The 15122-nt window shown below is 38.1% G+C and overlaps 1 protein-coding gene across 3 annotated transcripts in view; it reads right to left on the reverse strand.

Annotated features, from left to right (window-relative positions):
* kto (kohtalo) overlaps nucleotides 1–15122 on the reverse strand; it is a 693872-nt gene that overhangs the window by 58978 nt on the left and 619772 nt on the right. The gene's annotated exons all lie outside the window — the stretch shown is intronic.

Here is a 15122-nt window from a genome sequence, read left to right on the forward strand (position 1 = left end):
TATTTCTATATTTTGCCTTTTATTCGGCTTGACAATTAAGGGATGATTCTTTTTTTTGTCCATCATTTTTTGTTATCGCTGCGTATGACACTTTGGCTTCAACACTATTAACATTTTTCTTTATTTCATTGCACATTTTTTTATTCTCTTTACTTATTTCTTCAATCATTCTCTTATTGTCATCCTTGTTTGTTTCCAATTCATCACAGACCTGCTCGCTACTTCGCTTAAAGCCTTCAGCAATTTCCCGTATTTTGTTCACTTCTACAACACTCTTTTCGCATGATTCTTGCGCTTTTTGCATTGCCTTAATTCTGTCGCTAAATGCAACTTCCACTGCTTTTAAAACTTGCTTTATTTCTCTTTCATGTTTCTTGAGAGCATTATCAAATTCATTCCTGTACTCAGATAGTTGTTTGCCATTTTTGCTCACTACCATCTGCATATCTTTTAGAATGTCATCTACGTTATGAACATACTGCACACAATCAATACACATAAATCTAAGCATTTCACATTCTTCTAATTTATTAACACTGTATTGGTCTATGCCAGAGCATTTTGGTGATAAATGATAATATTTCCCACACACCCCTTCGCAACGAATTTTTGACACTTCTCCACGTATTGTACTTTTGCACTTGTCGCATTTACTCTCCATTTTTTATATAGAATGAATATATGTATATATATGTATCAAACTTTGTAAGTGTATGCGTTTTGCTTTCTTTATTTAGAGTCACTTTCTCGCAAATATATTAAATTTAAAAATCAAACTTTATTTGGTATAATATTCTTGAAACCAACTTCTGATTCCGCTTTTTGAGTCTCTGTCTCACACATTATTTATTCTTAAAAAGTATTTGAATATAGTTTTACCATTTTAAAATGTAAAATTCGAGGAGCAGAAATAAACACAACCGTACCGTTTGAAAGTCATCATTTCATTCGTGAAGGTCGTGAAGCTGATGATTTCATCAAATATATTGCCAAGCATGCAACTGATGAACTTAAAGGATTTGATCGTAGTGTTCAGCCCCATTCATGAAAGGTATGAAGTCTTCGGCACAGAAGAAGACAGTCCCGCCCTTACTTGTTAAAATAATCATTAACACCTAATTCTAGAGTCAGCCCTGGCCCACCTTTATGGCGATATCCCTAAATGGCGTCCACCTATAAAACTAAGGCCCACTCCCTTTTAAAATACTCATTAGCACCTTTCATTTGATACCCATATCGTACAAACAAATTCTAGAGTCACCCCTGGTCCACCTTTATGGCGATATCTCGAAAAGTCGTCCACTATAGAACTAAGGCCCACTCCGTTTTATAATACTCATTAATACTTTATGTTTGATACCCATATTGTACAAACGCATTCTAGAGTCACCCCTGGTCCACCTTTGGGGCGATATCTTGAAAAGGTGTCCACCTTAACTAAGGCCCACTCCCTTTTAAAATACTCATTAACACCTTTCATTTGATACCCGTATCGTACAAACAAATTCCAGAGTCACCCCTGGTCTACCTTTATGGCGATATCTCGAAAAGGCGTTCACCTATAGAACTAAGGCCCACGCCTTTTTAAAATACTCAGTAACACCTATCATTTGATAGCTATATCGTACAAACAAATTCTAGAGTCAGCCCTGGTCCACCTTTATGGCGATATCCCTAAACGGCTTCCACCTATAGAACTAAGGCCCACTCCCTTTTAAAATGCTCATTAGCACCTTTCATTTGATACCCATAGCGTACAAACAAATTCTAGAGTAACCCCTGGTCCACCTTTATGGCGATATCTCGAAAAGGCGTTCACCTATAGAACTAAGGCCCACGCCTTTTTAAAATACTCATTAACACCTATCATTTGGTAGCCATGTCGTACAAACAAATTCTAGAGTCACCCCTGGTCTACCTTTATGGCGATATCTCGCAAAGGCGTTCACCTATAGAACTAAGGCCCACACCTTTTCAAAAAACTCATTACCACCTATCATTTGATAGCCATATCGTACAAACAAATTCTAGAGTCAGCCCTGGTCCACCTTTATGGCGATATCTCTAAACGGCGTCCACCTATAGAACTAAGGTCCACGCCTTTTTAAAATACTCATTAACACCTATCATTTGATAGCCATATCGTACAAACAAATTCTAGAGTCACCCCTGGTCTACCTTTATGGCGATATCGAAAAGGCGTTCACCTATAGAACTAAGGCCCACGCCTATTAAAATGCTCATTAACACCTATCATTTGATACCCATATCGTACAAACAAATTCTAGAGTCACCCCTGGTCCACCTTTATGGCGATATCTCGAAAAGTCGTCCACTATAGAACTAAGGCCCACTCCCTTTTATAATACTCATTAATACTTTTCGTTTGATACCCATATTGTACAAACGCATTCTAGAGTCACCCTTGGTCCACCTTTATGGCGATATCTTGAAAAGGTGTCCACCTATAGAACTAAGGCCCACTCCCTTTTAAAATACTCATTAACACCTTTCATTTGATACCCGTATCGTACAAAAAAATTCCAGAGTCACCCCTGGTCTACCTTTATGGCGATATCTCGAAAAGGCGTTCACCTATAGAACTAAGGCCCACGCCTTTTTAAAATACTCATTAACACCTATCATTTGATAGCCATATCGTACAAACAAATTCTAGAGTCAGCCCTGGTCCACCTTTATGGCGATATCCCTAAACGGCTTCCACCTATAGAACTAAGGCCCACTCCCTTTTAAAATGCTCACTAGCACCTTTCATTTGATACCCATAGCGTACAAACAAATTCTAGAGTAACCCCTGGTCCACCTTTATGGCGATATCTCGAAAAGGCGTTCACCTATAGAACTAAGGCCCACGCCTTTTTAAAATACTCATTAACACCTATCATTTGGTAGCCATATCGTACAAACAAATTCTAGAGTCACCCCTGGTCTACCTTTATGGCGATATCTCGAAAAGGCGTTCACCTATAGAACTAAGGCCCACACCTTTTCAAAAAACTCATTACCACCTATCATTTGATAGCCATATCGTACAAACAAATTCTAGAGTCAGTCCTGGTCCACCTTTATGGCGATATCTCTAAACGGCGTCCACCTATAGAACTAAGGGCCACGCCTTTTTAAAATACTAATTAACACCTATCATTTGATAGCTATATCGTACAAACAAATTCTAGAGTCACCCCTGGTCTACCTTTATGGCGATATCGAAAAGGCGTTCACCTATAGAACTAAGGTCCACGCCTTTTTAGAATACTCATTACTATTATCAACAAATAACTGTAAAACACCATTTAAAATTTGTCGTTATTAGTTATAATAGGTAATTTTACTAAAGTTATGTGTATTAAAAAAGAAATAAAATAAATATGTAAATAATAAGCTTTGTAAAATCGCGATTATTTTGCTCAACTTCTTGCACCTCCAAACGCCATCCTACGAAAATAATATTCAGTGGTTTGGTTCACTCTTATAAAGACAACTTTTCCTTGCTAGGCCATTACAAAAAAAAAAAAAAAAAAAAAAAGTGTATCACTCCACCCTAGTATACATATACATACATAAAAAATGATATCGTTGTCAAACTACTAGCGAATATTCAGTTTGTTGCTGTAACTGATTTTTATGCAATGGCTTTTGATGGTGTATCTAAAGGTATGTGCATTAAACTGGGTCGATTTGTATGGACGAAAATTAACAGATATCGCGCCATCGATTTTTCGATAGGATTTGGGCTCAGGAAAAAAAGTTCCACCACGCATACCCAGAAAGATAATTTTCGAGCCTGCGAAAAAAATGGCGAAAGGGTCAATTTTTCGACCAACACACTCCCCAAAACCCAAAAAATATATTTATTTTTCAAAAAACTGTTGTAAAAACGTTGGCGATCTTCTGCAGTCTAGTATTATGATAATATAGTACTTAAAAGGTTGCTCTCGATCTTTCCGTTGTTTGAAACAATGCACCATTCTTTGATTAGGTTACTACTGTTGTTGTTATTTTATTGATTTTTTGGTTTAGTTGTTGATAATTACATTTATGAAATTTCCAACTAATAAGGGCTTTCCTAAAAACGCACAGAATGGCAAGTTTGTTTTTAGCTATTAACAGCTCATCAATAAACTCAGTTTACATAAATACGCAGTAATACAAATTGTCGATCGATGATTATTCTGTGTCAGTGATGATAATCAAGGTACATTTGTACTTTTTTTGGTACATTACGCTTCCCGAAAGCACGTTGGTACTAAATTGACATATTTGGAACATTTTTGTAAAATACATTACTACACTTCAAGTCATTTGCAAAGCAGCTCTGAATGTACAAAAAATTTGTAAATTTTTCGAAGAAAATATATAGTTCAGTTGTTTTGTTGGCGGGCACAATTTGCCACATGCAATTATGGATCATTTAAATATGCTTATGAAAAATAGCATAACTGATTCTAAAATTGTGAACAAATTGTGCATCAATAGAATTAAAGCAGAGAAAAAAATAACTCAGATAACAGGGCCAGAAAATTATAAATCCATAATTGCATTTTGTTAGAAGAATTATTACTCTCTAATAATAGATGAAACGACTGATGTATGCAATCAAAAAATTTGGCAGTTTCGATTCGAATTTTTGATAAAAAGAGCATTGTTAGATTTTTAGATTTGATACCTTTGACAGACAGAAGCACGGAGGGTATTTTTAATGCCATTATTAAATCTTTGAAAGACCAGTCAATACCACTTGAAAAAATTATTGATTTCACTGCCCACAATTCCTCGGTGATGATGGGAGCAAAAAGCGGAGTGCATGCAAGGCTGAAGCAAGTTGTTCCAAATCTGCATGCTAATGGAAGTGTTTGTCACATTTTAAATTTAGCTTCAATGGCCGCTTGTGATGTATTTCCCAACAAAATTGATAAATTTTTAAAGGACGTAAACTATCATTTTTGTAACAGCCCCCTTAGGAGGGCAGACTTTCAGAGTTTTCAAGAACACACACACAAGGCGGCTTTCTAGACAAGATAGATAGAATTCTTGAACAATGGGATGCCCTCAAGTATTATTTTTATTTTTACGGATTTGAAAATAAAAGCAGCAATCAAATATTAACTTTATATCTGAAATTTTTCAAAGTCCTGTTTATAAAGTATATTTTACATTTCCTTGTTATACTTTAAGTGAAATAAATAATGTGAATATAGAAATGCAGTCTGAAGATATTGGCATATATTTACTTATTACCAAATTAAAAATTTCATACAAAAATTTTATTTAGACTCCAGTCCTATTTGGATGTTAAATATTGATTCAGACGAAAATCACTTAACCCCAGATCAACTTTACTGCGGTGTAAATGTGGATATTATTCTATCAAACAACCTTTTCGAAAAAGATGACGTACACATATTTAAGAGCTGTGATAAACAATTTTATATACAATTTTGTAGTACTTTATTAAAGAAAGTAAATTTGAATGATAGAACTTTGTTGTGGGCTGCAAAGCTTTCACCAGAAAGTATTTTAAGCAGTGAAACAAATAGTATTGTGCCTTTAGTTATGCACTTGTATTTAAAGAACTCAAAGAAGAAGAACTGTTAATGTAGTGATTGAAACATGAGTTATTAGTATAGATGTGCGCGACAATTTGTCAACTCTTATACATAAATCTAAAGCTCTTGAACCTAAAATGTTTTTATGAAACGTTTTTGCATTGCATGCAGCTATTATTTTTTTTAAATATTAATTTTATATTCCTGACTGGTACTCAATAGAGAAATGTTTTTAGATATGTATATAATTGTACGCTTCAATCGATAAACGTCTTTTATTATTTTTACCTGAAAAGTATTTCTTCATAAATCATATTTCCCTGTTATACTACCTTTAATTTGTGTTAGAAAGTTTCCTGACTAAAAACAGTTTTTAGATAAAGAAGCAGAATATAGCTCTAGTTTGGTTCAAATTCAAATCCGAAGACTTTTGGCACATTTTTGGATGATTTGGTACATTTTTGTTCCTCGTTTGGTACAAAATGAAAAAATCCATTTATCATCCCTGTTCTGTGTAGGTACATTCACATAAATTGTATAGACATTATTCGCAACGCCTTTGCGGTTAGCCGCTGCGCTTATTTATCGCAGGTCAGTTTAGGAATGTCAAATCTTTAAAATTTAAGGTTAAAAATCAGATTGACTGATGGATGCATGAAAGTTTTTAGTTGGTTATTCGGTAATTCAATTCATAATTCATAAAAACCTCCGAAGAGATTTAGGCCGAGCTTCTCTACCAATTGCGTCGTGCTACTTTTAATTTTTCCTACAAATTGGCGGGACAGGACCTACTTGTTTTATCCTGACTCCGAACGGCATCTGCAAGGAAGATGAGTTTTCACTGAGAGCTTTTCATGGCAGAAATACACTCGGAGTGCTTGCTAAACACTGCCGCTTAGAAAAATTGTCTTCTAATTGAAAACACTTGTTTCTAAATTTTGATGTTGCTTTTCCCGGGGCGTGAACCCAGGATCTTCGGTGTGGATGGCGGCGGACGCTACCATCACACCACGGCGGCATAACTTAGAGGACCACACACAAAAACACAATTTATATTTTTACTACGTCCCGACTGTTTTTCTGTTTTTCGATATCAACATAAAATTGTATACATTTTCGTTGTAAATAGGCGTTGTTGGCTGGTAGGATCGCAAAATGTAGTATATTGAAACCACTTTTTTATTTTAATTAACACGCCTAAATTTATGTTTTCATTTTATAAATATTTTCAACAGAATGAAAATTTTTGATATTTGAAAAATCAACATAATGAAAATAAAATTATTGTACATAAACTAATGAATTCACAAAGTATATAAAATTAACAGCTGAAATGTGGGTTTGTTTAACTTTGCAATTATGTTGGATTGTTGTGTCAAGAAGTGCGCCAATCAAAAGAAAATTTCCCGTGGTGATACTTATGTTTGTTGTTGGCTCTGTGATAATATGGCTCATGTTATCTGTGCCGGTTTCTCTCACATAGGTGGTCGGGTGGTTGACCTAATATCCAGCAAAATTGGACTGAACTGGACATGTCATGATTGTCGTTCCGTAGAAAATGACATGCGAGCTTTTATGAGGCAAACTCAGAAAGAGTTCAACAACATTTTTATTGGGTTTCGTGACCTTAACGAAAGATTCAAAACGATGGAGGCTCACTTTAAAAAATTGAAAGTGATTTCTGAATCCCCAAAACGTAAGAAATGTATGCCCAACAATGACTCCAACTTGTCTTCGAGTCAGGGGCAAAGCTGTCCTCCTACGAATGTCCCTTCAACCGCGTTGACTGATACGAACAGGCTTACCAGAGACGTTATGAACAATACAGCTCAGGAATCTCCACAAGGCTGTGTCGAGACTTCCAGTGAGACGATCTCTGGCAAATTAAACGATGCACGAACTAATAGTGATACCTTTGCGGCTGTTTGTTCTACGTCGCCAATGTTGATTTCGCTGGACTCCCCAATTCATCCTACACCTCCACCGGTATCTTTAGCTCCAACAATAACAGTTACCGATACTGGGGTTGTTGCTGGCGATACAAGTGTACCTGGAAAAAATAGTACTTCTTTGACGGGCTCAATAACCAACGCTAGGTCAAGCAATGCGTTTTCTGTCAACTGTTCTATAACGGCCGCACCTTCCCAGCTCTCTGGTGCACTATCCGCTACTCCTTTGCAGGTGACTGCCGTGCCACCTCGTAGGGCTGTATTTGTGTCCCGATTACACGCCTCGCTTACCGAAAATGACATTGCTCATTACGTTTGCTCTAAACTTGGTGTGCACCCACTAGTAACATCAATGTGTATAAATTTAACTTTAAATATGAGAGAGACATATCCTCATTTAAATTATCCCTTTCAGATGAATATTTCGATAAGGTACTTGATTCCTCTTTTTGTCCTAAGCATACTGTGGTTCACTTGTTCACAAGAAAGGCGAGGGCCGAGCCTGTTTTATTACAGCCAAAAAACGGTATGACGAACACAGTAATAACAACACAAAGGTAATTGCTGATCTGTTCCGTCTTCTCATTAATTACCAAAATTTTCGTGGTTTACGATCAAAACTTGTTCATTCTTCCTTGATTCTTTCGACTTTTCTGCACAAGTTGTAGCTTTTACGGAGACCTGGCTAAAGCCTGATAATTACAATTCTGAGGTTTTTTCAAATAAATATGCTGTTTATCGGCGTGATCGCATCTCTAGAGCGGGAGGTGTCCTTATTGCTGTTGAATCTAACCTATCATCTGAGTTGATTTCGCTGGACAATATCTCTCATATCGAATTCATAGCAGTTAGGCTTTCATTCGGTAGCTATAGCGTAATTGTTTGCTGTTCGTATATACCACCTCGTTCGGATATGGATGTTTGTGCTAGTCATAGCTCGGCCATCTGCGATTTACATTCGCAGTTGGGAGATAACGATCGACTTGTTGTTGTTGGTAACTTTAACTTGCCAACAGTTAATTGGGTTAATATAAGTGATTCAAACTTTTTAACTCCCACTGCTCAACATGAGTTTCTCAATTGCTTGTTAGACTCATCTCTTTTACAGATTAAATGTGTTCCAAATAGTGGAAATAAAATGCTGGATTTAGTATTTGTGGATGGCTCGGTGGGTACTGCCCTTACGCAAATACCACCTTTATCTCTTCCAGAAGACCCTATTCACCCTACGCTAGAGATATCACTTGATATCAGCCTACCCCGTAGGATTCAAGTACAGTCTCGTCCCCGATCTAGATGCTTCTACAAAGCGAATTTCACTATGCTCAATGATCTGTTGGCTTCCCATGATTGGTTGATGACTTCTTTGATACCTGCATTCCTACTCGCCATACGCTATGTTCGAATAAGCCCCCTTGGTTTTCAAGGCAACTTATCAGACTTAATAACATTAAATCTAGGCTTTATAAGAGATTAAAGAAATCTGGAGCATCTGCAGACCTCTCTAAATATCTAGTAGCTCGTTCTAAATTTCACCGTCTTAATCAGCTTTGTTATAAAAATTACTTGAGTTGTTGTAAAGCCCAATTTTCTAGAAATCCAAAAAAGTTTTACAGTTTCGTAAATTCAAAGCGGAAAACTTCTGGGTATCCTTCTCCATTAACCTTTGGAGGTAAAAAAGCTTGCACTGATGACGACGTTGCTGAACTATTTTCTGAGTTCTTTAAGTCCACGTATTCATCCAGTGGTTTTCATTCCGGTCAATATCCCTATCGCTTAGATAGCTCGATTTACATTAGGAATCCTGCTATTGATGGTAATATTGTTCTTCAGAGTCTTCAATCTTTGAAGCCCACCTTTTCTCCGAGACCGGACGGTGTTCCTAGTTGCGTGCTTAGGTACTGCGCCGAAAACATGTATGAGCCTATTTTAAAATTATTTGAGCTATCTCTGGGATCTGTGTCATTCCCGGCACTTTGGAAGCAGTCTTTTATTATACCCCTGCATAAAAAAGGTAATAGGTCAAAAGTTGAAAACTACAGGGGTATTGCTAAACTTTCAGTCAGTCCTAAAGTCTTTTTTTATTCGTCAAAGGTCAACCACTACAAATTTGCTTGTATTCACCTCTATAATAGTTATGGAAGGATTTTTAGCGAACAAGTAAACAGATGTCATCTACACGGACTTCAGCAAAGCATTTGATACCGTCAACCATGAGTTGCTTATTCATAAGCTTGATTTACTGGGCTTTCCGTTTCACCTATTAATGTGGCTGAAAAGCTATCTTTCTAACCGGACACAAAAAATCCTGTTCAAGTGCAATCTGTCGGAATCGTTCGGAGTTTCCTCTGGCGTACCCCAGGGAAGTCATCTAGGCCCTTTGCTCTTTGCCCGTTTCATTAATGACTTGCCACAGACAATATTATATTCCCATACTATAATGTATGCGGATGATGTAAAACTTTGCTACACTTACTGTCCTACCGATTTGAGTTCCTTGGATCTTCTTCAGGCCGACTTGGACTCGTTCCAATGTTGGTGCACAACAAATTTACTAGCTTTAAATTGCTCTAAATGTAAGCATATGACATTTCACCGAGAGAAGCCAGCATTGAAATCTTTGGAGCGTATATAGATTGCAAATGATCTAGGTGTCCTTTTTGATCCGAAATTGAATTTTAACATGCATGTTTCATCTATAGCCAACAAAGGGTTTACTTGGATTTGTTAAATGATGGGCTAAAGAGTTCGATGATCCGTACCTCACTAAGGTTCTTTACACATCGCTGGTTCGTCCAACACTCGAGTATTGCTCATGCGTTTGGTCCCCTGTTTCTCAAAAAGCGTCTTGAGTCAGTTCAAAAGCAATTTTTGATATTTGCATTGCGCGGCCTTAATTGGGACTCAAGTCTCCACGTTCCTCCATACAGAAGTAGACTTCTTCTTAATAACGTACCCACTCTGGAAAATTGGAGAATATTACTGGGGGTATTGTTCATCCATAAGCTCATTATTGGAGAAATTGATTCTGCGGACCTCCTCAGCCGCTTGTTTTTTGCGGTTCCCCCTAGAGTATCCAGACACTACGTTCCTTTCTATTTACCCCTTTGTCGACGAAACTTTCCTAAAAATAATCCTCTTCTTATCTGGTGCGCGCACTACAATGACTTGTATAGCTGTATCAGTCTTGAATGTACTTTTGACACTATACGTAATGCAATACTTGCCTATCTAATTTAAGAGATACAAGCTAATTTAATTTGCCGGCATTTTATTCCTTCCATAAAAAACAGGAACTATCTCGCTTAAGGATGGAGAAACATTTATCAACATGTATCATTAAGAAGGAACAAGACAGTACTGTGTTGATTGGAATCTGGTGCATTCCAACAACGTAAAAAACATGCTTTTTCATGAGTCACTGACCGGAATCGTATGCATTCCGGCAGTATAATCTTATGGGTCAGGCATTGAGCTGATTGGAATCCGGTGCATTCCAACAACACAGGTCATGTTACTTTTTTATGCCTTGTGATGGCGTATCCTCATTACACTACTCTTAGCACTGCCGGATTCCCATGACATGCTGATTGGAATCTTGTTGCATTCCAACAGGAAAATTGGAATCCACTGCATTCCGAAATCATGCTGAGCGGAATCTGATGCATTCCGCCAGTATAAGATTTCGGCACAAGATCTTATTTCTGCTCATATTTCTTATTATTATTATATTCTGAAATTAAAGAGTAAGGTTCATTAATATTTCTTTGTTTGTAATATAACATTGTTGAAATCTCGATATATCTTAAATTTTATCTTTTGAGTTGTATATTTATATATCTTTTATATTATGCAGTCGACCATAGTTTGTCGTCGACTTTTAATAATAAATAAATAAATATACAAAAAGGAACTCTACATGCATGTCTCAAACAGATCTTTAAAATTTAGGCAATGTTAAAGGTTGCCATCAAATTTTGGCAGCTGAATTTTGGGTGGGATAAGCGCTCTCCACGGCAATGAATTGGCTTTCGCTTAATGCGTTTCGACGGCTTTCACTGTTGCCAGACGTTTCCTCCATATTCGCTTCATCATCTCTGGCCCGAGAATAACGATTCCAATAATTTTTCAGTAACGCTTTTCGAGCAAAGAAATATCCATTGGTTTGCGTTAGCCTAGCAGTTTTGAGGGTGTTTATTAAAATATTAGAAATAAAGTTTGCTACGTTTTCCTCGCGTTCAAGTGCCATTTTTTTGCGTGATTGTAGATATGTGCATGGACAAAATGTATTACGTTGCAAAAAAAGTGGCGTGATTCAACGGCAATTGTAAAACCAATCGTAACTCGAATACTCGGTACGTGGTAGCACACCTTGTTTAATTCTTGGTTTAGATGTTACGCTCCTGAATTGCACTGATGCTTGCCGACCAGACAGATAATTTGCGGTCCCCCTTTTGATACTTGGGGGAAGGGGAGATCCTTCCAGGTCTTGCAGTAACCTGTCAGGTCTTGCAGTAACGTGACCGTATAAAAAGTTTTTGACAGGCCTAACGCAACGAGTACTGTCCTAGGATTGGGGTTTTGATTTAATCGGCAGTGCGCGTCTGTTGGCCCGCCGTTTAACTTTATCGGCAAAAAGCGCTCGCATATATTTTTGTATCCGACAGTATTTTATCGCCAAAGGCGATGGGGATTTTGTCATTATGTTTAGACGGATTCGATAGGGACTTTACAGTGGACCAAAATTTACCCACACCGGCAGATAGGTTAAAATTCTTTAAATGCAACTCCCATTTCGCACGCTTGTTTTCATCCACACGCAATCTGACGGTATATATCCCTTATTTGGGGGTCGTCGGGGTCGTGTTGTCTTATAAGATGACGTTCTCTCGCTAAATTTGCGGCCTCCGCCGGAAGATGAAGCCGCATTTTCGGAATTCTTAAGGCGGGAACAAAACGAGCCGAGGCGGATTCACTGACCTTGCGTAAACCACGTTCCTCTTGGTGGGCATCAGTAGGGATAAGGAGGGCAGCAAAGCGATTTTCTGTAAAGGATTTGCAGTCATCCATTTTCCTTTCTTAAAGTTGATGAAAGTGCGGTTCTCGGTAATGATGAAGTCGGCGGATCGCTCGAACAAAAGGAGTATAGGCAGGTGGTCAGATGCCAATTATACCATCGGCTGCAAGTTGACGCAGTTTACTGGCCCTGCACTCAGGATGGATATATCTGGCGAACTGTGACAGCTTCGTACCATACGAGTGGGGGCGTCTCCGTTTATTGTGCAGAACGTCGTTTCCTCTATTTGATCCGCCAACATCAGGGGTGACCCTGCTGTCCGCCTGTAGATTTGAATGCCATAGATCATGATGGGCATTGAAATCGCCTAAGATAATGCGATTATCGCCAGTGAGTAGTGCTCTGATATCAGGGCGGTATCCACTGGGGCAACAGGTGACAGGAGGAATGTAGATGTTGATGATTTCTAAGTTTACATCGCCTGACCGGACAGAAATGACATGACGTTCTAGGACACTGTCCCTGCGGCCGATGTCTGGATCGAATAGATTATATTGCAGTGAGTGGTTGATGATAAAGGGGAGACCGCCTCCATTTCCGCCCTTACGTTCTTTTCTGTGGACTTTATACCCAGAGCAGGTCTGCAGAGCAGATCTTGCTGTGAGTTTGGTCTCCTCAATCGCAGCAATGCGGATTTTACGCCCCGTCATGAAATCGAGGATCTCCGTGATCTTCCCAGTTAATCCATTACTGTTTAACTGCAGAATTCTGAAGTGCAACTGGTCGTGACTCTAGGGGTAAGTGACGTGTGATAACGCCTGAGTTGAGGGAGGCCAGGACGCAATTGCTGTTGTGGCCCTGGGACAGAACGTCCCTGGGTAAGCATTCGGGTACCCGGTGTAGTTGGGTTTGCGGCCTGGCAGCATGGCGCGATGAAACCCGTCGAGGGGAAGAAGACGGGGCGGGGGCTGATGCTCGGCATTGCTGCCGACTCTACTACGGTGATTGTTGTTATGAGTAGGAGCGGCGGTGTGAGCTGGTGACGCCATGGAGCGCGAGCAGCAGCAGGTACTTGTGTAGTGTACACAGCCAACAATGTCAATGCCAAATATTTAAATCAGTTAATATGCTACCCTGTAACAAAAAGAGTCTATATTTTCATCAACACAAAAAAAGGCATCCGATAATTGTTGCTGACATAGCCATTCACACGATTTAATACAGGTGTGTGTATAACGCACAACCAAACCAAGTTTGCATTCAGGCAAATTTGTGGACGTTGAAGTTCCCACATAAGTCACAACTCAACACAGGTGTGTAGGTACATATTTTGTGTCGAGTTGTATGTAGGTATGTAAGTATGTATGCTTAATGTAAATATGTATGTAAGTATGTATGCTTAAAGTAAATATGTATGTAAGAATATGTTTAGAATAATTTCGTATAAATGAGCTGACAATATTTGAATAAAGAAGCATTCGCTCATTGATGTTGAAACCTCTCAAAACCGATTATTACATTTTTAATCTTTTATATGGCGATCCTGCCTTGATTATTATATTATTATATTATATTTATTCAATACTGTCTATGAAAGAACATTTCTTACAGACTAATAGCAATGATGTAGGTTACAAAATGAAACATACCTACTTAAAATAAGAGAGTAAAATATTCAAAAAAGCTTGTTTTCCCAAGGAAAAATCACGGGAAATACTCTGAGATAGAATATTAAATTCGCGCATAGATCTTGCAAGAGGAGCATTACTGGCAAATTTAGTTTTGACTTTTTTCCAGTAAAAAGGATAGGTGACGCGAAGATTTCGCCTTGGAATGTTAAAAGTAATCCTTTCCAGAAGATAAGGACAATCTGTGGTACCATGAATAACATTAAACATGAAAGTCAAAGATAAGATTGACCTACGGGTTTCGACAGATTGTAGGTCAAGTAGCATAATACGGGATGCATAGGGTGGAATAGGAGTATCAAATTTAAGGGACCGTAAAGCGAAGTTAATGAACACCTTTTCAATACGTTCTATTCTTTTATTGATATCTGGTTATACGGCCTCCAGACAAAAACTGCATATTCAAGGTTTGAGCGAACAAAAGTTATATACAACATTTTAAAAGTATAAGGGTCTGTGAACTTGGTGCAGTTCCGACGAATAAAGCCTAGAACAGAGTGAGCCTTCGCAATGATAAAATCAACATGTTTGTTAAAAGACAGTTTCGGGTCAAAAAAAAAAACTCCTAGGTCCTTCACTTCGACAACATTCTGAAGGACAGTATTAGAAATGTGGTAGGACGTACTTCGAAAATGCCAAATTTTAGCAAATGTCATTTTAAAACATTTATTTATGTTTAAAGGGAGACAAGAACGAAGACACCATGAATGAACAGCGTTGATATCGCATTGAAGCTTTGCTTCATCAGGGGCATCTTGGACTTTGGCGAATATTTTGAGGCCATCGGCATAAAGTAAAAAATTTGCGAAGGAAAATCAGCTACTAATGTCATTGATGAACAGAACAAATAGTAGAGGGCCTAAGACGCTCCCTTGCGGTACCCCAGAAGAGGCAATGAAAG

Source organism: Eurosta solidaginis, chromosome 5, assembly GCF_040869045.1.
Source record: "Eurosta solidaginis isolate ZX-2024a chromosome 5, ASM4086904v1, whole genome shotgun sequence".
Classification (NCBI taxonomy): Eukaryota; Metazoa; Arthropoda; class Insecta; order Diptera; family Tephritidae; genus Eurosta; species Eurosta solidaginis.